At 44.8% G+C, this 22,954-nt stretch overlaps 1 pseudogene; it reads left to right on the forward strand.

Annotated features, from left to right (window-relative positions):
* LOC140723155 (uncharacterized) overlaps positions 1-22,954 on the forward strand; it is a 96,489-nt pseudogene that overhangs the window by 49,223 nt on the left and 24,312 nt on the right.

Consider the following 22,954-nt stretch of genomic DNA (forward strand, 5'->3'; position numbering starts at 1 on the left):
AAACTGGGTGCCTTACCAGCAAAGATAGAAGTATCCGTTGGAGTCTGGTGATACTATTTTCAACAATATTTATTCGCAAAAATATACAAAATAATATCAGTGCGAATATACAGAGAATATACGTTAGCAATACTAAACCTAAAAGTGTGGGTATAATAATAATCACTAATCAAACAGGCTCTATCGTTGTCTAGGGGATAATGAATTGTCAGATGGAAATATAAAGTTCAGTTCAGTCCATACAGGCTGCGGTAGTTGTTTGTCGATGTGTTGCAATTGTTGGAGAAAGAGAGAGAGAGAGAGAGAGAGAAAACGTGTGAACAGTAACAACTATTATTTTGCCAACCTTCCTTTACGATTTTGATCCGTCGATGCGTTATTGTTGTGGCCATTCAGGTATGACCCCTCCATTCTTTAGCTAGACCGTTCTTCCGTGGTGGACTCGTCACCCAGGCAAGGGTGGACACACACGCAAGCCCCCACCGGCCTCGCTGTAAAACACTGTGAGTTAAAATTTACCGACCCTTCGTTCGGTCTTCGAAGTCCCACTCTGTCTCGAGGGTTTCTGATGCTCAGTAGCGTTTCTACCGGTGCGTCTGAGGGGTTTTACCCCAGACCTCACTTTTATCCCCACTCACGGGGTCTCAGGTGTCAATCATGTTTGAATGACGTAACCCATCAAACCAACCCACTCTGGCTGTCCCCTGAGTGACTTCAATGAATAGAACAGTACCAAGTAACCAATCCTTCTCCAAAAGACAATAGCATTAAATCTCCTCTTTTGTCAGTAGGAGACGTTCCGCCTTAGCTGTGTCTCTTAGCTGTCTCCCTCTCTCTGTCATTCTCTTTCATGAGCTGTTATCAATAACAACTGCCCTGGCAGATTTTCTTTTCTCTCTCTTACTTCCTTGGTAGCAGCATCGAAATAGTAGTGATTTGCGATTCTCCAAAAGGGGGGGGGGGGGGGCAGGGGCCACTCCGCACCCTTCTGCCCATCAGAGTTGTTCATTCTTCGTAACAAAACCAGCACTTCATTTTGTTTTGAGAAATCTTTAAGTTTTGTCTCGCCAGACTACAGGCCTGGAGTAGTTCATTGTTGAACCTCAAAACATAGTCTAACAAGTTAACATGTACATCCCCATCAATCCACTGTTCCTTTAACAAGGTCAAACGTCCCCTCACTCTATGACCAAATACAAATTCAAATGGACTAAAGCCGAGTGATTTCTGTACCAACTCTCTTTCTGCGAACAAAAGCAAATGTATTCCTTCATCCCAGTCCTTTCCATTTTCAACACAGTATGTCTTTTTTTTTGGCGTGTGGGTGCGTGCGTCCGATGGTGAATTTTTCAAGCCTTTACAAGGCACGGAGTGAGAGGGAGAGACAGTGTGGAACACATTGTGTCTTAATCATTGTTTTGAGGGTAGAATGAAATCTTTCTAGAACCCATTGTAATTCTGGATAGTACGCAGACGATGTAATTTGTTTAGCTCCCAGTTCATAAACTACCTGCTGGAATAATCCAGAAGTAAAATTGCTTCCTTGATCAGACTGGATTTCTTCAGGCAAACCAGATAAAGTAAAAAAACTTGGTAAGAGCCTTTGCCACAGTTTTAGCTTTAATATTTCTGAGAGGTATTGCCTCTGGGAATCTGGATGCAGTACACATAATAGTTAGCAGATACTGATGGGCAGCTTTAGTCTTTGGAAATGGGCCAACACAATCCACTATAAATTTTAAAAAGGGTTCACCGCATGCAGGTATAGACCGCAGTGGGGCACTGGGGTGACCTGATTAGGTTTACCCACAGCTGGAAAAGTGTGACAGGTTCTGCAAAAGGTCACATCTTTCCTTAGATTAGGCCAGTAGAATTATTTCATAAACCTGTTTACAGTTTTATTCACTCCAAAATGGCCACCTAAAGGCATACTGTGGGCCAAAGTTAAAATTTCAGTCCTATAAACTTTAGGAACTACAACTTGGTGAACAATTGCCCATTCCTCACTCACTAGTATAGTAGGTGGCTTCCACTTCTGCATTAACACTCCATCCTTGAGATAATACCCATCTGGCACTTTCTTAATCTCATCATCTGAGAGAGCTGTTTCTTTTAAAGCTTCAATCTCAGGGTCTCGGTTCTGTTCTGCTATAAACTCATCTGCATCGGCAGACATTTTAACCATACTTCGAGTTCCTGCGCAGGAAGGATAAATGTTAAAATCCATCTGTGGTCATCAGTGGTTGGGTCAGTTGTTAACTGCACTGCAGGAACAACTTTACCATCTGCCAGGTCATTCCCTAACAGCAAAGTAACATCTTCCTCTGGTAAACTGGAGCATAATCCAATATTAACAGGTCCCGAAACCAACCCTGACAGTAAAGTTACCTTGTGCAATGGCACGGAAACCACACCTCCTCCAATGCCTTTAATAAGATTTACCTCACCAGTGTTAGTCTCATCACCAAACTTTAGAACGCTGTCTAATATAAGTGACTGAAAAGCACCAGTAACTCGAAGAATTTTCACTGGTACTGGGGTTGACTCTTCCTTTACTAATACAAATCCATCTCTCATAAAATGATCGAATCCCTTCTTAACTGGGTCAGACCTCTCAGACCTTAACTGAGCCTCAATAGAATGTTCAGAACCCTATGGGTTTATAGGTGCTTCAACATACTGAACACAGGCATTCGGGACTGCCCCCTTTTCCTTTTTCCTCTTCAGGACGAAACAGTTAGCCATCATATGACCAGCTTTCTTACAATAGTAACAAGCAAGACCAGAATATTTCTCCAAATGCTTCCCTTCATCCTTACTCTTGTCATTAGTCCCAGCTTTAATTTCTGGTTTACCCTGGTGATCCCTGCTACTCTTTTGGAAACTCTTTTTTGGGATAAACTTCACCTTATGAGTTAGAGCAAACATATCTGCTAATCTAGCAGACTCCTGCAAAGTGGCAGCATTCTTTTCATCTAAATACGTCTTTATGTCATCAGGGATGCACCTTTTGAATTCTTCAATTAAAAGCAATTCTTTCAAGCTGTTAATATCATCATTCACATTTTTATATGTGCACCAGCGGTTAAAGCACACAAACTTCTCAGCAGCAAATTCCAGATAAGTCTGGTTCACAGATTTCCTCAAATTTCTAAACTTTTGCCTGTATGATTCTGGGACCAACTCGTAAGCTTTGAGCACAGCCTGTTTCACTATGTCATAATCAGCTGCTTCATCAATTGTCAAAGGAGAATAGGCTTGCTGAGCCTTCCCCTTAATTACACTCTATAAGAGAATAGGCCAACCCTCTTCTGGCCACTTTAAACTCTGAGCAACCTTCTCAAAATGCTGAAAGTATTTATCAACCTCTGTGTCATCAAATGGAGGTACCAATTTAACTTCCCAACTGGCCTCAAATTTATCACCAGAGACTAACGCTAGACTCCTTTGCTGCAACCCCTTTATCTTTTCCAGCTCGAACAGCCTCTGTCTTTCTGTTTCCTTCTTCTGTTTTTCTGCCTCTTCTCTGTTTTTCTGCTTCTCGAGCCTCAAACTGCCTCTGCCTTTCCGCAGCCTCCAGCTTTAATTTTTCTCACTTGTACTGGAGCTCAAGCTCACTATGTTTACTTTCAGGAAACACCTCCAACTCCTCCACTTTAAACACACCATCAAATTCATAATGTTCAGCTATTATCCTCTGCATCTGTGCCCTCCTCATTGTCAATTTCACCTTAGCAAGTTTTAACCTAGCAAGGCTCAACAACTCAATCCTTCTGGCATCCTCTAATGCCTCAGAGGTTGGTTATTCCAGACGTCTATCAGCATCCATTGCTGCTGATTTTCCACACACAAATAAATGAAAACGGATGAAATTGATAATTAATCAATACGCCCCAAATCTGTCCATATCCTGGATGCAGACCCCAATTTTGTTACAAATCATAACGTTTTAGAAACGAACCAGCAGCAGTAGACTATACCTGGAGTCTGTTTTTGATGTTAAAACTATCTTTATTAGAATCTACTTATAATATAGTAACTTAAGCAAGATAAACAAAAGTTAACAGTGTTATGTGTATATATGTGAGTAAATATAAATCCAATACTATTGAGCTCAGGGGAAACAAGGCTTGGAGTCTTGAGATGGTAAAGTGTGAAAGTTCAGTTCAACCGCAGAATAGGTGATGAGAGAGATATTTGTAATCCAGGGTAAATTTTGAAAGAAGGCAATTATGTCGAACTCCACGGGTTCCATGGTGGTAAAACAAGAGAACAGTCGCTGTAAATTTTATTTGTCATTGTTCCAAACCCACATACAATTTATCACCAAAAGTGACTTGTCACAAGGGGTATCGTCTTCAAGTGGATAACCACACCACAGCCAGGCAAGGGTTAACACATCAGTGGTCTACACAGTATACCCCAAATCAGATCCATTCCTGTGGATCAAACAAGGTAACAACCACACATTTGATGTACGCTGAATCGATAATTAACCCACACTTGTGGGCATAGGAAAATTCCAAACAGTGACCCTTGGCCATTAGTTCACTGGTTTCGATCCTTCCATTTTGCCTCCTTCAACTCCGTCTGTCTCTGAGTGTCTGTGTCCTCGGTTAAAACAAAACAAGCTGCAAGTCAGACTGATTCACCTTCTTAATCTCTCTCTCTCTCTCTCTTAAAATGACAGTCCAAAGCAAACGAAACCCAGGGATTCATAACTATGGCCACTCCCCATTGTGAAGTGACTGGTGAGCCACTAGTTGGGACGATTGAGTGAATCTCTTCCCACAGACTGAGCAAGTGAACGGCTTTTCCCCAGTGTGAACTTGCTGATGTCTCTGTAGGTTGGATGATCCAGCGAATCTCTTCCCACATTTTGAGCAGGCGAACGGCCTTTCCCCTGTGTGAACTCGCTGGTGTTTCAGTAGTTGGAATGACAGAGTGAATCGTTTCCCACAGACTGAGCAAGTGAACGGTTTCTCCCCAGTGTGAACTCGCTGATGTACCAGTAGGGTTGATGACAGAGTGAATCGTTTCCCACAAACTGAGCAAGTGAACGGCTTCTCCCCAGTATGAACTCGCTGGTGTCTCTGTAGGGTGGAAGATTCAGTGAATCTCTTCCCACAGTCTGAGCAGGTGAATGGCCTCTCCCCAGTGTGAACTCGCTGATGTCTCTGTAGGTGGGATGACTGTGTGAATCCCTTCCCACATTCTGAGCAGGTGAATGGCTTCTCCCCAGTGTGAACTCGCTGATGTACCAGTAGGCAGGATGAATCCGTGAATCCCTTCCCACATTCTGAGCAGGTGAACGACTTCTCCCCAGTGTGAACTCGCTGATGTTTCTGCCGGGTGGATGAATCAGTGAATCCCTTCCCACAGACAGAGCAGGTGAACAGCTTCTCCCCAGTGTGAACTCGCTGATGATTCTGCAGGTTGCATAAGTGAGTGAATCTCTTCCCACAGTCTGAGCAGGTGAACGGCTTCTCCCCAGTGTGAACTCGCTGATGATTCTGTAGGTTGGATAAGTGAGTGAATCCCTTCCCACAGACTGAGCAGGTGAATGGCTTCTCCCCAGTGTGAACTCGCTGATGATTCTGTAGGTTGGATAACTCAGTGAATCTCTTCCCACATTCTGAGCAGGTGAAAGGCCTCTCCCCAGTGTGAACTCGCTGATGTCTCTGCAGGTGGGATGACTGAGTGAATCCTTTCCCACATTCTGAGCAGGTGAACGGCTTCTCCCCAGTGTGAACTCGCTGATGTCTATGCAGGTAAGATGACTGACTGAATCCCTTCCCACAGTCTGAGCAGGTGTACAGCCGCTCCCTGCTGTGAACTCGCTGCTGAGCCATTACGTCAGATGACTGAGTGAATCTTTTCCCAGAAATTCAGCAGATGACCAGCCTCTGCCTGGTGTGTCCACAGGTGGGAAAACTGACTGAAACCTTTCTCACACACAGAACAAGTGAATGGCCTTGCCCAGTGTGAACTTGCTAATGTACCTTCAGTTGAGATGACCGAGTGAATCCATTCCCACTGTCTGAGGAGGTGAACGGCCTTTCTCTTGTGTAAAATGATGGGTGTGCCAGTTGGTCAGTTGACCGAGTGAATCCATTCCATGGTCTGAGCAGGAAGGATGATCGAGTGAATCCCTTGCTCCACTTCTTAAACATCCAGACAGAGACAGCAAAACTGGCGTGTCATGTTTGAGATTCACAGCGACAAATTCCTTCTCGTTTTTAACCTGTAAAAAGATTTGCAAAATCCATCAATGGGTTTAGAACAATATTTCAGTTGAAATTACTTGAGTTGCCAAGGTTTGATCTGTATCACACTGTTACAGTGAGGTTCAACCCAAGCTGGACAGAGAAATCATCTCCTGACTGGGCAGAGTGCTGGTATCTGGAATGACCATCAATTCCCTGATGCTTTTCCTGTCTCTATAAGAATGGGACATTTCTGCCATCACCAATTTGTACCCTCGCTCAGTTTGACTTTCTCCATTGGTATTATTCCCTCGTGCAACTGGGATTTTCTTTTATGTATTATTAACTTAAAGTGCCACAGTTTTAACACCATATGAAAAATTCCTGCTGAGATGTCCGCACGTCTGATAAAAGGATTTAGAGTGAATTTTTGTATTATTTCAGGTTCTTGTCACAGTCATAAAAAATTACAACACAGAAACAGGCCCTTTGGGCCATCTAGTTTATGTTGAACTATTTAAATTGCCCAATCCCATACCCTTACCATCCAGGTATCTACACGAACCTCTTAAATGTTGAGATCGAGCTCGCATGCACCACTTATGCTGGCTGCTCATTCCACACCCGGATGACTGACTGTGTGAAGAAGTTTCCCCTCATGTTCCACTTAACATTTCACCTTTCACCCTTAACCCATGGCCTCTGGTTGTAGTCCCAGCCAATCTCAGTGGAGAAAGCCAGCTTGCATTTACACTATCTATGCCCCTCTATCACAATCAAATCTCCCCTCAATCTTCTACATTCCAATGAATAAAGCCCTGACCTGTTCAATCTTTCCTTATAACCCAAGTCCTCCCGACCTGGCAACTTTATTGAGAATTTTCTCTGAACTCTCTGAACCTTTTACATCTTTCCTGTAGGCAGGTGACCAAAACTGCACACAATACTCTAAATTAGGCCTCACCAATGTCTTCTACAAGTGAACATAAAATCCATCTATATTTGTCAGTACTTTGGTTCATGAAGGCCATTGGGCTGAAATCTTTTTTTCCGTCTCTATCTAACTGTGATACCAATTTCAGTGAATTAAGGACCTGTACTCCCAGGACCCTTTCTTCTACAACACTCCTCCGTGCCTGACCAGTCACTGTGAAAGACCTCCCTTGGTAGGTCAGACCAAAGTGCAACAACTCACACTGGTCTGCATAAATTCCATTTTCCATTTCTCAAACCATTTTCCCAGCTGGTGCAGATCGCACTGCAAGCCATGATAATCTTCCTCACTGTCCACTACACCACCAGACTTGGTGTCATCCACAAATCTGATGATCCAGTTAACCACACTATCATCCAGATTACTGATATAGATGACAAACAACAACAGATCCAGCACTGATCCCTGTGGCAACCACTAGAGACAGGCCTCCGGTCAGAGAGGCAACCATCTGCTACCACACTCTGGCTTCTCCCAAAGACAGTGTCTCATCCAATTTACTATCTCATCTTGAATGCTGAGTGACTGAAACTTCTTGACCAAACTCCCATATGAGACTTTGTCAAGTGCCTTGCTAAAGTCCATGTAGACATCTGCTGCTTGGCCTTCATACACTTCCCAGATAACTTACTCAAGAGACTCTATAAGATTGGTTAGACATGACCTACCATGCACAAAGCCATGGTGTCTCTCCTTAATCAGTCCACATCGATCCAAATACTTATATATTGGGTTCCTGCACATAACATTCCAAGAACTTTCCCACTACTGATGTCAAGCTCACCAATGTACAATTTCTCAGTTTAGTTTCAGAGCCTTTCTTGAACAGCAGAACAACATTGTCTGTCCTCCAATCCTCCAGTACCTCACCTGTCACTTACGATTATTTAAATATCTGTGCTTGTGCCCTGACAATTTCTGCACTTGTCCTCCACAGGATCCTGGGGAACAACTTGTCAGGCCCTGGGGATTCATCCACACTAATCTGCCTTAAGACTGCAAACACCTCCACCTCTGTAATCTGTACAGGGTCCATGAAGTTGATGAGGCTTTGCCTCACTTCTGTAGACTCTGTGTTCAGCTCTTGAGTAAATACGGATGCAAAAAAAATCTCCCCAAGTCTATGTTATCCCTTCTTATGGATTACCATTCTGATCTTCCAGAGAATTAATTTTTTCCCATGCAATCGTTTTGCTCTTAACATATCTGCAGAATCCCTGAGGATTCTCCTTCACCTTGTCTGCTGGGGCAACCCCATGCCTTCTTTTATTTCTTTCATCAGTGTTCACTTGAATTTCCTGTATTTCATAAGTACCCCATTTGTTCCTATCTGCCTGTACCTGGTATGAACCTCTCCGGTCCTGTTCACCCTGTACACATCAGACTTCCAATATAACTTGGAGTCCTGCCATGTGCAGAAGTTCGCTGATGACACAGCCATAGTGGGGTGTGTCAGGAATGGACAGGAGGAGGAGTATAGGAAACTGATACAGGACTTTGTGATATGGTGCAACTCAAACTACCTGCGTCTCAATATCACCAAGACCAAGGAGATGGTGGTGGACTTTAGGAGATCTAGGCCTCATATGGAGCCAGTGATCATTAATGGAGAATGTGTGGAGCAGGTTAAGACCTACAAGTATCTGGGAGTACAGTTAGACGAGAAGCTAGACTGGACTGCCAACACAGATGCCTTGTGCAGGAAGGCACAGAGTCGACTGTACTTCCTTAGAAGGTTGGCGTCATTCAATGTCTGCAGTGAGATGCTGAAGATGTTCTATAGGTCAGTTGTTGAGAGCGCCCTCTTCTTTGTGGTGGCGTGTTGGGGAGGAAGCATTAAGAAGAAGGACGCATCATGTCTTAATAAGCTGGTAAGCAAGGCGGGCTCTGTCGTGGGCAAAGTACTGGAGAGTTTAACATCGGTAGCTGAGCGAAGGGCGCTGAGTAGGCTACGGTCAATTATGGAAAACCCTGAACATCCTCTACATAGCACCATCCAGAGACAGAGAAGCAGCTTCAGCGGCAGGTTACTATCGATGCAATGCTCCTCAGACAGGATGAAGAGGTCAATACTCCCCAATGCCATTAGGCTTTACAATTCAACTGCCAGGACTTAAGAACTTTTTTTTAAAGCTACTATTAATGCTTTTTGAGTTAGTGATTTAGATGCATATCATATTATTACTGAGTTAAGTATTGTATGTAATGAGTTTTTGCTACAACAAGTGTATGGGACATTGGAAAAAATGTTGAATTTCCCCATGGGGATGAATAAAGTATCTATCTATCTATCTATCTATCTATCTTTTATTGATCTGGGAGAGGAAAGCCAAAGGGGTGATAGATCTGCATGGTGGGAGGTGGGGGTAATGGGGGGGGGGGTTAAACTAAATTTGCAGGAGGAATGGGAGCCTGAATGGTAGTGGAGAGGTTGTGGAGACAGATGTTGTTCAGGCCTCAGACAAAGTCAGGAATGAAAACGTTGAGCATGGTGCAGTGAATATGCTGAGCCCTATATATTTCAATACAAGGAGCAGCGTAGGAAAGGCGGATGTGTTCAGGGCATGGATCAACACCTGGAATCAACACTAGCATCTGACAACTGTGGATTGGGACAGGCTGCTTTATGGCAAAGGTGTGCTTGGTAAATGGGAGGCCTTCAAACCAAAATTTTGAAAGTACAAAGTGGGTATGCGCTTGTCAGAATAAAAGGTAAAGATAGAAACTGTAGGGAACATTGGATTTCAACAGATATTGAGACCCTGGTAAAGCACAAAATTGAATTGCATAACAGGGATAGGCAGTCAGTTTCTTATGGAGTATAAGAAATGCAAGAGAACACATAAGAAATAAATCAGGATGGCTAAAAGAAGGCATGAGGTTGCTGTCACAGAAAAGGTGAAGGATAATCCTCAGGGATTCTAGTGATAGATTAGATAGATAGATAGATACTTTATTCATTCCCATGGGGAAATTCAACATTTTTTTCCAATGTCCCATACACTTGTTGTAGCAAAAACTAATTACATACAATACTTAACTCAGTAATAATATGATATGCATCTAAATCATTAACTCAAAAAGCATTAATAATAGCTTTAAAAAAAAGTTCTTAAGTCCTGGCAGTTGAATTGTAAAGCCTAATGGCATTGGGGAGTATTGACCTCTTCATCCTGTCTGAGGAGCATTGCATCGATAGTAACCTGTCGCTGAAACTGCTTCTCTGTCTCTGGATGGTGCTATGTAGAGGATGTTCAGGGTTTTCCATAATTGACCGTAGCCTACTCAGCGCCCTTCGCTCAGCTACCGATGTTAAACTCTCCAGTACTTTGCCCACTACAGAGCCCGCCTTCCTTACCAGCTTATTAAGACGTGAGGCGTCCCTCTTCTTAATGCTTCCTCCCCAACACGCCACCACAAAGAAGAGGGCGCTCTCAACAACTGACCTATAGAACATCTTCAGCATCTCACTACAGACATTGAATGACGCCAACCTTCTAAGGAAGTACAGTCGACTCTGTGCCTTCCTGCACAAGGCATCTGTGTTGGCAGTCCAGTCTAGCTTCTCGTCTAACTGTACTCCCAGATACTTGTAGGTCTTAACCTGCTCCACACATTCTCCATTAATGATCACCTGCTCCATATGAGGCCTAGATCTCCTAAAGTCCAAAAGCAAAAGGATTGCAAGGCACAAAGTTGGTCCTCTGGACGAAAAGAATGGCAATCCACGTGTGGAACCAAAGCAGATGGGGGACATCTTAAATATTTTTCCATTCTCTATTTACTCAGGAGATGGACAAAGATTCTATGGGAGTGTGGAAAAGCGGCATTAAAATCGTGGACCCTGTACAGTTTAAAGAAGAGAAGTTACTTCACTGTTCAAAATGGAACGTAGAAATCTACAGCATATTCCAGGCCATTCCGACTAAAATGTTGTGCCAATCATGTGACCTACTCTAGTAACTGCCCAGAATTTCCCCAGCACACGCCCTCTATTTTTCTAAGCTACATGTACCTATCTAAGAGGCTGTTGAAAGACCCTGTTGTGTCTGCCTCAACAACCACAGCTGGCAGCACATTCCACGCACCCACCACTCTCTGTGTAAAAAACTTACCCCTGACATCCCCTCGGTATCTATTTCCAAGCACCTTAAAACTATGACCCCTCATGTTAACCATTTCAACCCTGGGAAAAAACTGCTGGCCACCCACACGCTCAATACCCCTCATCATTTGACTCCTCTGCCAGGTAATTACCCCCAACAGCTTCTAAAGTGGTCCACCTGTTGTTGTTGGGGATGGCCACTAGAGTACTCTGTGATGCCTATTTAACCTCATTTTCCTTCCTGACTCTCACCCAATTTCCTGTGTCCTGCCCCTTGGGTGTAACTCACCTCTCTTCATGTCATATCTATCACCCCCTCCAACTGCTGGATGATCTGGAATTCACCCATTTCAAGTTGCAGCTCATTGAAGTGCAGGGTTACAAGCTGCAGCTGGATGCACATCTTGTAGGTGAGGGCATCAGGGACACGGGAGGTCTCCCCTCCTTCCCTCCAATATCCTCTCTAATTTGTAATAACTACTGTGCAGATAAATCTTGTACTGTGTATTGTTTACCCAGTGACAAGACGTGCAGAGTGAATTTTATATAGAGAGGCATTCATTCTAACAGCTGGCAAATCACTGTCAATAGGAACTTTGATCTCTTCTGGGTTTGATCCAGTTCATCTGCACTCTCACACAACCAATGTAGCAGGCCTGGAACGGGTAACGGAGGATTTTCTCACCAAAGCTTTTGCACATTGTCCATATGTGGTTTGCTTGCTAAACTATGCTTTAAAAAGTGAGATTTCCAAATATCACGCCACTTCTTCCCACTTGCAAATTCTCCAGTAACTTTTGCATCACCAAAATGCAAACAGGCATCCCCAGTTTCTGTACTCTACATAAATATTCCCCCTGAACCCTCCCCCAATGACTGATGGTGGTGAACTCAGTGATGGTAATGCCAATGAATATGAAGGGAAGGGCAGTAGTCTGTCTCATTTGAGTCTGGCACATTTGTGATGTTAAAGCTGCTTGTTGCCCAGGGCAAAGGTGCTTGATATTATTACGGACCCAGAGAGAATGGGACAAAACATGTTCTCACCGGTAGAAAAGTCCAGAGCAAGAGGAGGTAGAACAAGCAACACACACAAAAAACTGGAGGAACTCAGCAGGCCAGGCAGCATCTATGGAAAAGAGTACTAATGCTGAGTTCCTCCGGCATTTTGTGTGTTGCTTGGATTTCCAGCCACTGCAGATTTTCTCTTGCTGCGGTTGGATGCAGAACAAAGGTGATTTCCTCAACAGCTGATAGAAAGATTGTGTTCTCTTTTTCCGAGTTCATAATCCTTGCATTCAGATTGCTAGAGCTCAACTCTGTCTGAGAGATCGATCTGCTCCCATTCCGATTAGCCGGAAGCTCTCCGGGCCCCGTATACAGATCGTGGGGCTCAGAGAGAGGAAAAAGACCTGCCTGTGCCGAGTTTGCGGGTCACAGTCTCCGGTTCTCACAGCAATTGTCACTCAATTAGAGTCGAAAAAGCCCTTACCTTTCCGCTCCTCCCGACATTTTGTATACTGCGCGCATGCGTAATTATCAGAGCCGGCAGCAATCCTGACGCCTGCGCATTTGATCGGTGCTTCAAACGACAGCGAAAGTTTAACCGCGGGGCTTTATGGGTAATCACGGTGCCATTAAAAATTTCTGCAAGCATTGGTTCCATGTCCATATCTCAGTTTTTTTTGTGTGTGCAGAAAACTCAGCAGCTTTCTTAACGCAGAAAGCGGCTCCCATAAACGATACACTCATTGTCAACATGCATTTCGTGTATCTAATGCTAAAGTACAATCCTCTTACAAATGCAGATGTGAAACAAAAGAGATTCTGCATTTGCTGGAAATACAGAGACGCACACACACGCGCACACACACACACACACACACACACACACACACACACACACACACACACACACACACACACACACACACACACACACACACACACAGACAATACTGGAGGAACACTGCAGTTCAGGCAGCAACTAAGCAGAGGAGTACACAGTCTAGACATGCTGAAGGGGCTCGGCTTAAATGCTGCCCATTTCTTGCTCTCCACATTTGTTGCCTGATCTGCTGATTACCTGCAATGTTCTGTAGAAATTAACCATTTTGTTTTTCAATTAACCAGTTTCCAAATGTTTCTCATCTTTCATTCATAGCCACATCCTGCTGGTCTTGTTCCTCTTCCTCCTCCTGCTCGTAACCTCCAGACCCCATCTCTTTCCAGAGCCCCAAAGCCCTGATTGGTGCTGGTAACTCTTTGGTTTCTGACTCTGCTCCACTGAAGATTCACTCGCTAGTCTGCTGTCAGGCTTTAGAGGTGCATTGCAGCAACCCAGCTGTCTGAGGCACAGTCCTTTGAAATTGGTGAAAATGACACAAAATTTGAAAAGAGCAGGGAAATAGGAGTTTAACCACATTAGTCCAGAGCCATGGGGAAGGTCAAATACTCAGCGAGCTCATCGTGTTAATTAGCCTGGGGAAAATCATGCAGGAAATTCATGCAGGTGTATAAGATGATGAGAGGCATTGATCGTGGGAAAAGTCAGAGGCTTTTTTTTTCCCCCAGGGCTGAGATGGCTAACACGTGGAGGGCATAGTTAAGGTGCTTGGAAGTAGTTCAAGGGAGATGTCAGAGATATATTTTTTTATACAGATAGTGGTGGGTGTGTGGACTGCACTGCCAGCGACGGTGGTATAGACGCGTACAATTGAGTCTTTTAAGAGAACCTTAGATAGGTACACGGAGCTTAGGAAAATAGAGGGTTCTGTCGTAGGGTAATTCTAGGCATTTTCTAGAGTTGGTTGCTGTGGGCCGAAGGGCCTGTAATTTGCTGCAGATTTCTCTGATTCTGGGAATTCAAGGGAAATCTCTTCTCCCACGGAGTGGTGACAAGTTGCAACAGGGAGAGTGAGAGATAAATTTTAAAATACTGATATGGAGCAGAAACCTGGGCAGAGAGCAGATAGACCGAGTGGCCTTTCTGGTGTACATTGTGAGTTTGGCAGTGACAGTAAGTACCTGTGACGTGGGATTTGATACAGAATTGATTTATCTTTCACAGATCCACAATATTAAACGCCAGTGGGGCGCTGTCTTCTCCCGCATCTCCAACTCCACATTCAAGGATCGGTGGCATTCAAACGCTGGTAAAGGCAACACGTACAACACACTGGAGGAACTCAGCAGGTCGGGCAGCATCCATGAGAACGTTGTGTAGAGGGGGTTTCTTATTAGTATAAGGGGGTTTCTTCTTTGTGAGGGTTTATTTTTCTTTTTTGTTACTGCGTATGTTAATCAAATGGCTTCTTAGTTTTGTTATAAAAGAGTGCTGGAAGCTTGTTTGAGTTAAATTTACTGATAACGGGAATTGTATTCATTTGTTAACCAATTGGAATTAATGTTATTCTCTCTTCTGGGTCTGTAAGCTATTGTTGGTGGGCTTTTGGGGAGTCGGCCCGAGGGGATGAGGGAGAGAGGACGCGATGCTGAAAGCTGGGTGACGGAACCGAGGCCAGGTTGTAGATGTACATCTGTACAAAAATGACAGGAAGAATATAAATGGACCGTGAGCAATGGCTACAACCGCGACAGCGCAGGGATCTACCTGCAAATGAACTGTAATTGTGCAGGTAGCTCATTGCATTAGTTTCCATTCAATAGTACCGATTAGAGAAACAACATACCATCTCGATTTCAGACCAAACCTAGGTTCAGCAGCAGATTCTATTGGTGCCAGATATTGTTACAATCAGAAACTATTTCTGCCCAATCAATTCTAAGTGCTGACTATAGACAGCGCAATGCGACAGATTATGTGAACACAGGACAGGGCCTTTCTGTGAAGTTTCTGTCCATATTCCACTTCAATCGACCGCTTAAACGTCGAAGTTTTGCAATTCCCGCGATGTGCTCTTCGGTGAGATTAAAGAATGTTTCAGTGTCGTCAGGGACAGTGAATATGGAGCACAGAAACAGATATAACGGCGGTCTGAAGTTATTTATTTATAAGTCAATTTGCCAGATATTTAAAATATCCATTTTAGTAATGCAGTGAATAATGTTCCATGTTTGCCGGAGCATACAGAGCAGGTGTTACTGAGGTTAAAGTAATGGAGAGCCCTGTCTGTTTACCTATGTCAGTCACCGAGGGATATACTGTGCCCATGATTGTAAACAGGTTCCTCAAAGTCGTTCTGCACAGCGGCCGCTTCATGTGACGTCACCGCCGACTGTGCGGTGAAGCTCCTGAAGTTTTGAGAGGTAGTTATGTCTCTCAGAATGCAGAATTCTGAGCAGCGCCAGTGTGACCACGGAGTTAATGTTACAATCCGCAGCCGCTTGCCATACTACAATTACCTATCATGGAGCATGAGAGTCTGTGGAACGCTCTGCGACAGTCTGCGGTGGAGGACAAGTCTTGGTTATATTTCAAGCGGAAGTCTATCGTTTCCTGACCGGTCAGGGCATCAAAAGATATGGTGTGAAGACAGGTGTATGGGGTTGCGTGGAATCCGGGATCAGCCATGAACTGGCGGAGCAGACTCGATGGGCTGAATGGCCCAATTCTGACATTTCGTCTTCTGATCTTATGGTCCTCTGGAGCTAGAACTGGAATATGGAGAGTCCTTCATATCCCTCTCGTCCATGTGTATTTGGTATTAGATTAATAAATCGGGAAGATGGGGAGTTAGAATCTCTGCTGAAATTAGAGAAAACACGTTCGACAATTTACTCCCACTCAACAGGAACAAATGTTGTCAGTTATTTTCTCAGTGACTCTAGAACTAAAGGAGTCTATTCACGTTCATTATTTAACACAAACATTAAGCGATTATAGCTATACCATCCGGACAACTGCTATCGCAAGAAACCCCCTCCTCCACGGTAAACAGCGGGTTTTATTTCTCAAGCAGGGTTTGTTGTCCCCACCCAACCGGAATCATTTGTGGAATTTGTCTCCCTGAAAGTCCACAAGACAAAATGACCATAAGGCATCGGTGCAGAATCAGCCCATCAGATCCATCGAGTCTGCGCCGCCATTTCATCATGACTGATTCCGTTTTCGTCTGAGCCCCCGTCTCCTGCCTTCTCCGTGCATCCATTCATGCCCTGACCAGTCAAGAATCAATCAAACTCTTCCTTAAATATACATAAAGATTTGGCCTCCACAGCAGCCTGTAACAAAGAATTCCACACATTCACCGCTTCCTGGCAAAATAAATGCCTTCTGAAAGGACGCCTCTCCATTGTGAGGTTGTGTCCTCTGGTCTCAGACTCTCCCACCAGAGGGAACATCCTCTCCACATCCACTCCGTCAAACTCTTCAGTCAGGCTTCAATGACGTCACCTCTTATCCTTCTGAAATCCAGTGAATACAGGCCCAGAGTCAAACACTTTTCATATGACAAGCCATTCAATCGCAGAATCGTTTTCGTCAACATCGTCTGAACTCCTTCCAGGTTCACGGCACTTTTTCTAAGGTAATGGCCTGAACTGCTGACAGTGCGGCCTCACCAGTGCTTTACAAAGTCCCAACAGGACATCTTTGCTTTTATATTCTATTCCTCTTGAAATGAATGCTAATATTGCACCTGCCTTCCTCACCACGGACTCACCCGGAAAACTCACCTTTAGGGAATCCTACACAAGGACTCCCAAGTGCATTGGCGCCCTCGTGTTTTTTCGTAATTTCCCTCCGTTTCGAAAATACTCAATCGTTCCACCTCTTCAACCAAAGTGCCTGACAGTAGATTTGCAGACACTGTGTTCCAACTGCCATTTCTTTGTCTACTCTCCTAATCTGGCTGTCCGTCCCCCTGTACCTCCTCAACTTCCTCAAAACTACCTGTCCCTCCACCCTTCTTCATATCATCTGAAACTTTTCAACAAGGTAATCAGTTACATCATCCAAATTCTGGCATACAACGCAAAAAGAAGCAGTCCCAGCACATGTCCCTGTAGAACACCGCTAGCCATCGCCAGCTAACCAGAACAGGCTCGATTTATTCCCGCTCTTTGCCGCCTACCAATCAGCCACTGATTTATCTATGCCAGAATCTTCCCTGTAATACCACGAGTTCTTAACTTGTTAAGCAGCCTCACTATAGGAAGGATGTGGAAGCATTCGAAAGAGTACAGAGGAGATTTACCAGGATGCTGCCTGTTTTAGAGAGTATGGACGATGATCAGAGATTAAGGGAGCTAAGGCTTTACTCTTTGGAGAGAAGGAGGATGAGAGGAGACATGACAGAGGTGTACAAGATATTAAGAGGAATAGATAGAGTGGATAGCCAGCCCCTCTCCCCCAGGGAACCACTGCTCAGTACAAGAGGACATGGCTTTAAGGTAAGGGGAGGGAAGTTCAAGGGGGATATTAGAGGAAGGTTTTTCACTCAGAGAGCGGTTGGTGCGTGGAATGCACTGCCTGAGTCACTGGTGGAGGCAGATCCACTAGTTAATTTTAAGAGATTACTAGACAGGTATATGGAGGAATTTAAGGTGGGGTGTTATATGGGAGGCAGGGTTTGAGGGTCAGCACAACATTCTGGGCCGAAAGGCCTGTAATGTGCTGTACTATTCTAAGTTCTATGTATGGAATCTTGTCAAAGGCCATCTGAAAATCCGAGTACACAGTTTCGATCGATTCTCCTTTGCCTCTCCTGCTTGCTATGTCTTCAGATAATTACAACAGATTTATCAGTCGAGATTGTCCTTTGAGGAAACCATGCTGACGACCGCTTATCTTATCATGTGACTCCAAGTACCGTCAGAGCTACTTAATAATAGACTCCAACACCTTTCCAACCCGAGATCAGCCTAACTGGCCTACAATTTCCTTTCTTCTGACTCTTTCCCGTCTGGAAGAGTGGAGTGACACATGCAAACTTCCATTGTTCCGGAACCTTTCCAGATCCCAGTGCTTCTTGAATGATCATTACTAATGCTTCCACAATCTCTTCAGACACCTCTTTCAGTATCCTGGGATCTCACCATCTGGTCCAGGTGACTTACCTCCCTTCAGACCTTTTAGTTCCCCAACAACCTTCTCTCTAATGATGGTAACTTCACACACTTCATGAACCATGACACCGGGAAATCCCACCATATTGCTCGCGTCGTCCACAGTGAAGACTGATGCAAAATACTCAATCAGTTCGTCCGCCATTTCCTTTCCCCATTACTATCTCTCCAGCGTCTTTTCCCAGCGTCCGACACCTGGTCTCACATTTTGCTTCCGACTGTATGTTTCGAAAGAAACTTTCGATGTCCTCTTGGAATGTCGCTTATTCCAAAGGGCCGGATGATTTAACACGGGAAAGAGTGATGGGCTGATCCAAAATGGGAACCATGGAGGCAGTGAGGCAAGAACTTCAGTAAGAATTGTAAGAATGTCGTCTGGGAGAGAGAGATGCACTCACTGAAAATCTTCACCTACGTTAAAATGCCCGAAGGGAGGGTATGAAGTCCTGATTGACAATCAGCGAAGGAGTGAGCCGCGGATTGAAAATGGCCACCTGTGATGAAATGCACTGACCTCTTCAGGCTGTAGACTGGGGAAGGTGTCTTCAATGGATTTCTGTGCCAACTGGAGGCGAGGTTTAAAGATGCGAGTTGGTTAGCGTCAATCAAAACCACCTTCTGCAGGGGACATGGAGAGCGGGAGAGGGTGATGGGAAGAGATTGGGGAAGAGAGTGGGGAAAGCGAAGTGGAGAAGAGGAGGAAAGATGAGTGAAACCATCATCACCCCTGTGTCCTCCATCTCCACTTACCGTTCACATTTCTGTCCCTCTCTCCACCAGTCTTTCCACTCACTCTGCACTCTCTCAACCCCCACGCTCTCCGCCCACATTCTCGCCTCTAGCTCTGCACCGCTCCGTCAGCACCCCCCTCACCACCACTATACTCTCCTCTGCACATCCTTCGTCTTTCATTCCCCTTTCCCCCGGTCTATCCCTCTCTTCCCATCCCTCCGCTCCATTAACCCTACCTGTAAGCCTCATAATTTGTATAATCTCTATCAAATGTCACGGAAATCTACATTCCAAGGAATAAAGTCCTAACCTATTCAATCTTTCCTTATATCGTAGGTCCTCCAATCGCGGCATCATCCTTGTAAATTTTCAAAGTATTCTTACAAACCTATTTACATTTTTCATGCAGTTAAGTGACCAAAACTGCAGACAACTGCAGACTTAGGAGATCTAACTAACGGAGATGGGAGTAGACTCTCACATGGTGGATTGGATAGTGGACTACTTGACAAATAGACCTCAGTATGTGCGGTTGGGAGACTGTAGGTCTGACACGGTGGTCAGCAGCACAGGAGCGCCACAGGGAACCGTACTCTCTCCGGTTCTGTTCACCCTGTACACATCAGACTTCCAATATAACTCGGAGTCCTGCCATGTGCAGAAGTTCGCTGATGACACGGCCATAGTGGGGTGTGTCAGGAATGGACAGGAGGAGGAGTATAGGAAACTGATACAGGACTTTGTGATATGGTGCAACTCAAACTACCTGCGTCTCAATATCACCAAGACCAAGGAGATGGTGGTGGACTTTAGGAGATCTAGGCCTCATATGGAGCCAGTGATCATTAATGGAGAATGTGTGGAGCAGGTTGAGACCTACAAGTATCTGGGAGTACAGTTAGACGAGAAGCTAGACTGGACTGCCAACACCGATGCCTTGTGCAGGAAGGCACAGAGTCGACTGTACTTCCTTAGAAGGTTGGCGTCATTCAATGTCTGCAGTGAGATGCTGAAGATGTTCTATAGGTCAGTTGTTGAGAGCGCCCTCTTCTTTGTGGTGGCGTGTTGGGGAGGAAGCATTAAGAAGAAGGACGCCTCACGTCTTAATAAGCTGGTAATGAAGGCGGGCTCTGTCGTGGGCAAAGTACTGGAGAGTTTAACATCGGTAGCTGAGCGAAGGGCGCTGAGTAGGCTACGGTCAATTATGGAAAACCCTGAACATCCTCTACATAGCACCATCCAGAGACAGAGAAGCAGTTTCAGCGACAGGCTACTATCGATGCAATGCTCCTCAGACAGGATGAAGAGGTCAATACTCCCCAATGCCATTAGGCTTTACAATTCAACTGCCAGGACTTAAGAACTTTTTTTTAAAGCTATTATTAATGCTTTTTGAGTTAGTGATTTAGATGCATATCATATTATTACTGAGTCAAGTATTGTATGTAATGAGTTTTTGCTACAAGAAGTGTATGGGACATTGGAAAAAATGTTGAATTTCCCCATGGGGATGAATAAAGTATCTATCTATCTATCTATCTAATATTCTACATTAGGCCTCACCAACTTCAATATAACATCCCATCTCCTGCACCCAGTACATGAAGTCCAATGCGTCAAAACATTTCCTTACGAACCTCTCCACATAGGACGCCATTTCCAACGTATTGTGACCTTGTATTCCCCGACCCCATTGTTGTACACACTCATCAGTGTCCGACTTTTAATCTGTAAACCCTAGCCTCCTGGTTCCTACCGAAGGTCCATTTGCTATTTATCCAGCTGATCCAAATCCCTCTGCAAGATATGATGGCCTCCTTCGCTGTCCAATATACACTCACTTGGTGTACATACAGAAACTTGGTTAAGTTCATGGATGGGAGGGCATGATCTGACGGATGTACAGTTCGACACAGTGATCGGGAGCAGTGCGTGGACATCGCAATACCCCCAAACCCCGCCTCACCCCACAAAACCCCTACCCCACCCCAGCGTCGGGTTGCAGAACCGGGACCATGTGCGGTAAAAGTTTCGCTGTGGGATTCCGAGACGAGGGCCGCAATCTCAACCATGACTAACATATTGGCCACTGTGGATAAATAACTGGTTAATTTAATCATTCTGACCAGACGCACCGCCTCTCACTCATCCATGTCTCCTCACTGCCGCTCCCCTTCGCAGTGGACTCTTCTTCCAGCCTCTCCCTCTTCCCTTTCAAATCGCTCCACTCTCCTCGCCACCCAAAACACTGAACCCTCCTTTCCACAAACCCGGTCAGTTTACCACACCCTCCACACTGCACACATTCACGCTGCAAACTCGTCTCCCCCTCTCCTTTCTCTTGACGCCATTTTCACTCACATCTCCTTCCTCGCCACCCCTATATCTTACCCCCACCACCTCGGTATCCTGCACACCCATCCTTCCTCACCCCTTTCTGTAGCCCACCACGCCGCCTCCCCCCCCCACCAATTCCACCTTTCCATCCCAGTCTCCGTAAAAAAAACCCTCCCACTCCCTTTCTTTTAGCCCTCTATCCCTTTCTCTCTACCTCGCTCTCCTCACTCTCCAGCTCTCTCCCCTTGCTCCAACCATCTCTAAAGCCCCCTCTATATCCTCCGTGACTGTCCACACTCAACATCATACATTGCCAGGTATGATGATGTGGCCATCACTGAATCGTGGCTGAAGGATGATTGCAGTTGGGAGCTGAATGCCCAAGGTTACATGTTATACAAGAGGGATAGGAAGGCAGGCAGAGTGGGTAGTGCGGCTCTACTGGTAAAGGTAGGAAGATGTTACATAGGACCGGAAGATGTTGAATCCTTGTGGATTGAGTTAAGAAACAGCAAGTGTAAAAAGACGCTGATGACAGTTATATAGAGGCCTCTAACAATGGCTGGGAGGTGGACCACAGGTTACAACAGATAATAGAAAAGGCGAGTCAAAAGGGCAATGTTATGGCAGTCATGGGACATGGTAGCATGAAGGTCAACTGGGAAAATCAAGTTAGTAATGGATCTCAAGGGAGTGAGTTTGTTGAATGCCCGAGGGATAGCCTTTCAGAGCAGTTTGTCGTTGAGCCTACTACGGAATCAGCTGTACTGGATTGGGTGCTATATAATGAACGGGAGGCGATTAGGGAGCTTAAAGTGGAAGAACCTTTGGAAAATGTGATCGCAACACGAGTGCGAGCAACTAAAATCATTAGAAGGGAAAAAGATGAAATATGAAAGCAAGCTGAGAAATAATATCAAAGTGGAATATAAAAGTTTTCCCCCAAGTGTATATTAAAAATAAAAGAGAAATTGGAGTGGATCAAGGACCGCTAGAAAACGAGGCAGGAGAAATAATAACCGGGTACAATGAGATGGCTGATGAAACTAATTGAGTATTTTGCATCATTCTTCACTGTGGAAGACACTAACAACACGCCTGATATTGTGGTGTGGGAAGGAAGAGAAGTAGGTGCAGTTACTATTACAAGAGAGAAGGTGCTCAAAATACTGAAAGACCTAAAGGTACACAAGTCACCGTGACCAGAAGAACTGCACCCTGGGGTGCTGAAAGAGGTAGCGTTAGAGATTCTGCTGGCATTAGAAAATATATTGCAATAATGATTAGACTCCAGCATGGTGTCGGAGGACTGGAAAATTGCAGATGCCACTCCACTCTTTAAGAAAGGAGGAAGGTAGCAGAAAAGCAACTATAGACCGGTTACCCTGACCTCAGTTGTTGGGAAGATGTTAGAATCAATTGTTAAGAGTGAGGTGATGCATTATCTGGTGACAGAGGACAAGATAATACAAAGTCAGCATGGTTTCCTTCAGGGAAAATCCTGCCTGACGACTCTTTTGGAATTCTCGAAGGAGATTACAAGTAGATTAG

Source organism: Hemitrygon akajei, unplaced genomic scaffold, assembly GCF_048418815.1.
Source record: "Hemitrygon akajei unplaced genomic scaffold, sHemAka1.3 Scf000102, whole genome shotgun sequence".
NCBI lineage: Eukaryota > Metazoa > Chordata > Chondrichthyes > Myliobatiformes > Dasyatidae > Hemitrygon > Hemitrygon akajei.